General features: G+C 46.4%; 1 pseudogene; it reads right to left on the bottom strand.

Moving 5' to 3' along the window:
- Positions 1 to 970: 970 nt before the first annotated feature.
- Positions 971 to 2,178, bottom strand: LOC125399012 (cytochrome c oxidase subunit FA4 pseudogene; annotated as a pseudogene).
- Positions 2,179 to 4,505: the final 2,327 nt, after the last annotated feature.

The raw sequence follows: 4,505 nt of genomic DNA on the forward strand, positions 1-4,505 counted from the left end.
GAGATTTTTGAACGACCTACAAGGCCAAGGTACAATTTGTACCTTTTACACAGGAGGTAGTTGCCTGGCTCTTTAATAGTAAAACAACCTGATGCCATCCTAACAAGTGGTCAGGATATGCTAATGTCATCGAGCTCCTTCTTTTGTAAATTAGGAGGTCGCCTGGGTAGAGGTGTTTTAGTCTACTTGACAAAACAGACCTAGGCATAACAAATAGATATAAACAAGACATGACCTAAGTCATTCACCACCACCACCACCCCTGCCTCTCTACCTAAGAAACAATGCTAATAAAGTTTGTTACCTTCCCCCTCAGTTCACCTTGATATAAAAGCTGTTTGGAAAATAAACATGGGTGATTTCAGGATTTAAATGATCACTAAAACTCCCTCCCAATTCTGTTGTGTAAATTGTGTCTTCATTTATTCCCACACCTCCACTCTGGTACAAGAATTAATTTGTGTTGGGGCTGGTCCCTGATATCTGAGCAATTGAGGGCTGCTTATCAGGTATAAATGAGTTATGATCACAGTATAGGATCTGCTTGGTTTCTAACTTAAAGGGTGAGATTTGTACTTGTGAAAGACAAAGAAGAAAGAACCGTTTGCAATAGAAGCTTGGCGGTAGAACTTACAATGGTGGAGAACCGCTTAATATATTGTAGAGCCGGTTTGGAGCACCTGTGCAGTAGTTTAAGTCTGAACGGCAGCCTCATGGTGGTGCCAAATCGCAGTCTTTAGCCGTAGAGAACAACCAGAGACGAATGTCCGTGAAAGCCGACTTGGAGAAGGGAACCTTACCACTTTCAGTGATGGAGCAGACACAGAATGTTGGAAAGTAGTCTTGAGTCCAAGGTCCCCACATGTCCTCAGGTGGGAGGGAACATGGGGAGAGCCTGGCCGAGTCACACAGCAGTGTTATTATATTTTTTTCAAGTTTCAAAGATTTATTCATCAGTGTAATAAATGCCAAAAATCAACATGATTTCATGCATTCGGAGGAGTATTTCCTGGTTAAGTGGAAAATAGTGTGGATGCTTCTGAAAGACCTTCATTATAAGCAGCTTTATGGTGAGCTTCATGGTTTAGAAGTCAGGGCCTTCTTTCTTCAGTTTGCTGTAGTCCACATTCACTGAGTAGAACTTATATTGTTCATTGGGACCCAGTGTGTTCCAAGGCTCTGGGTTATTTTTCCTGTCCCAGCTGACATCTGGATTGATCAATGCCAGGCGCATCACACACAGTGCTGCTCCAGTACCTCCTGTTCCAATAAATACGAAGAGAGGAATCAAGCTGGGAGGCTTCTTGGCTTGCCTGATGATCTGACGGAGCACGTTTGCGGCAGACGCCTACCTCCACGGACACAGGAGAATGAGAGCAGCACACACATCAAGCAGCTTCTGCAACCCGGCTGAGCGGACGGACGTCCAAAGTCATCTAGGACCTCCTACCTGAAGAACCCCTGGATCCGAGGGCAGCCTGCGGCAGGAAAGCCCAGATACGGCTGTCCTCCGCAGTGCCAAAATGGCTCAGCCTTTGCGCGGTCGTGCTGACCTAGCCCGACTTCTGCATTCCACTGTGAAGCTCAGGATCCTTCAGTGCTTCGCGATGCATCCTCTCTGGCGGGTATGTTTTGGCGTAGAAACCAGAACTTCTCGACTGATGAGACAGGCACGTTTTAGGACGACATGCGTGTGATCAGGGTCAGCGAGCGTGTGTAGCCTCCCCGCCAGGCCACATCTAACACCACCAGTGTTATTATTTAGACCAACAGCTCCGTTATTTCTAGCTGACCAAGCAGCTAGAACAGCAGCATTACAGAGCCCAAACCTACCTCAGTCACCTCGGGGTTCACACAGTACACATTCTCATAGACACCCCTGACACCCTGCAAATTCTGCCCTACCTACATCAGCTGTTTCATGCTAATAGCCAGGCTCTGGCTTACTTTGTCAAGGCTTACCTCCAACACACCCCAGAGGACTTACAGTTGGTAAGAACTATCATTTCTTCTTGGAAAATCAGTCAAAAGTCAGACCTCAAGTCTAAGCATCATAGCTTTCCTTTTCCCACCCACTAGGCCAGGGGCACCCTTCCAGGAACTGTCCGGCAGCTTGATTTCACTCATATGCCCACAGTCAAATGGGTTAAATATCTCCTGGTTTTTGGTGGACACCATGCCTGTGTGGACTAAAGCGTTCCCCACCACTAACAAGACATCCTTCTCCAGGAAATTATTCCCCAATTCGGAATTCCAACCTCTCTTCAGTCGGATAATCGCCCAGAGTTTACCTCCCAGACCTCTCAAACTTTATCTAAGGCTCTTTAGCATTCCCTGGTATTTTCATACTCCATACCACCCTCAGTCCTCAGGGAAGGTAGAACAAACTAACCATTCCTTAAAAAAATACTCCTGTTAAGATGTCACAGGAACTTCACTGTGACTGGGTAAAGCGTTTGCTTCTGACTCTTTTCAGGCTCTGGGTTCTCCCCGAAAAACCCCTTTCTATCTCGCCCTTTGAACTCATGTTTTGGTGGCTGGTTTTAACTCCAGGCCTCTCACCTAAAATCTCACTCCCCCCCCCCCCCCATTACCTGCTCACCCCATTGTTACATCACCTCTGCTCCCTCTTATGGGATTTTACTGACTACTCACTATCTCAACCATGCTCCAACCCCTGCCCATGTACAATTAAAATGGGGGACCAGGTCCTTCCCCACCCCCCAGATCAATGCCCCTCATCCCTTTCCCCTAAAATGCAGGGCCCCTTTAAGGTAATTCTTGTAACTCCCATAGCTGCCACACTCGAGGGCCTCCCTCACTGGATTCACCTGTCTCATCTCAAATCTTACTCTTGCAGCTCAGGACACCCTCTCCTCACACACAGTGCCTCAAACAGGGCCCTGCTCCCTTAGGTTCCAGAGGGCACCAAGATCAGCTACTTTGTCTCCAGTTCCAGAAGAATAAAGTCTCACCACTGCACTCAACTCCCCTGTGCAAGAAACTCCACATGCTCTCCTCTCCTATTCTCCCTTTTTTCCTCTTTCTCCCATCTGCTTTACCAGTTTCTCTGTATCTCCAATGTCATACTTAAATTTCCAGTTAATCATTCAGCTGTTGTTACAGGGGCCACCATCAAGACACAGAGTCGGAGGTGCAACGACTGTCAGATGCCCAGGTGGTAAGGAACAATAATAGTCTAGGGACAGTCACACTCCCAGACTCCAAAGGGAGACTCACAAAACAGATTTTAATATAACAGGTTTATCATTGGCTGCAGCAGTGTCTCCTGGACATTAAGGTAACACCACGGTGCTAAAAGAAACAAATGCCTTAAGGTTTGCTTCAGGTAAAACATTAAAAGTTCTAATAATTCCCTTTCTTCCCCTCCCTCCTCTCTCACTATACAACTATCCATAATCTTCTATTCCAACACTATACTACCATAGCCGCAAGCTTTTAATGTGCCTAAAACTTAGCTCTTTTTATAAATTTAAACATTCTCATAAGCTCCAGGGATCCAAATTGGACCCACCTAAACAGATCAGACTTGCCCAGAGTAAGTATCATTTAATTCTTTCCTGGTCGCCTAAGAAAACTATCATTTCTGGTCTCAGGACCCCTGGGAAATTCCATCTTCCATCTCAGGAACCCTGAAAACCCCCCTCCATCTTCCATCTTGGGATCCTCCTCCCTCAATCACCAGGTTCTAAAATTTTTCTAAACATAATCTTCTGCCTTGCCAGCATCTTGTCAGGTCCAAGCTGCCAGCAAGACAGTTCCACAGAGCCTGGGAAACATGGAAGTAACCGGCTACTCCGGGATGTGGCAAAGCACCTCTGCTGTGGGAGGTCCTTCTGTCTATGTGCTGCTTTTATTGGTTAATGAATAAAGAAACTGCTTTGGGCCTATAGCAGAGCTTTGGGGAACAGAGCTAGGTGGGGAAAACTAAACTGAATGCTGGGAGAAAGAAGGCAAAGTCAATGAGAAGCTATGTAGCCCCACAAGAGACAGACTCTGGAACTTTACCTGGTAAACCACAGCCTCATGGTGATACACAGTTTAATAGAGGTGGGTTAAATTAAGATGTAAGAGTTAGCTAAAAAGAAGCTACAGCTAATGGGCCAAGCAGTGATTTCATTAATACAATTTCTGTGAGGTTATTTTGGGAGTCTGAGCAGCCAGGAAACGAATAGTGGCCCTCTTCCAACATACCTCAACTCTGCGAAGCCTACAGCCAGCAGGAAGTAGCCTCAAGAGACCCAATGCTCATTTCCACCCATTGGCGACCCCCAACCCCCCAAATTTTTATAATAAACAAAAGGGTGGAATGTTATGATTTCCATCACCCGGGGCTTTGACTGGCACTTCCAGATTCCAGGGCCACGCATGTGCCATCAAGTGCTCAGGCAATTTACATAGCCACCCAGGGTCTTCAGACCCTAGGTGACATATGCGCAGCATGGCCACGTGACATATACATGACACAGCTATGTAAACCCTTG

The sequence above is a fragment of the Myodes glareolus genome, chromosome 21 (genome assembly GCF_982192425.1).
Source record: "Myodes glareolus chromosome 21, mMyoGla1.1, whole genome shotgun sequence".
Classification (NCBI taxonomy): domain Eukaryota; kingdom Metazoa; phylum Chordata; class Mammalia; order Rodentia; family Cricetidae; genus Myodes; species Myodes glareolus.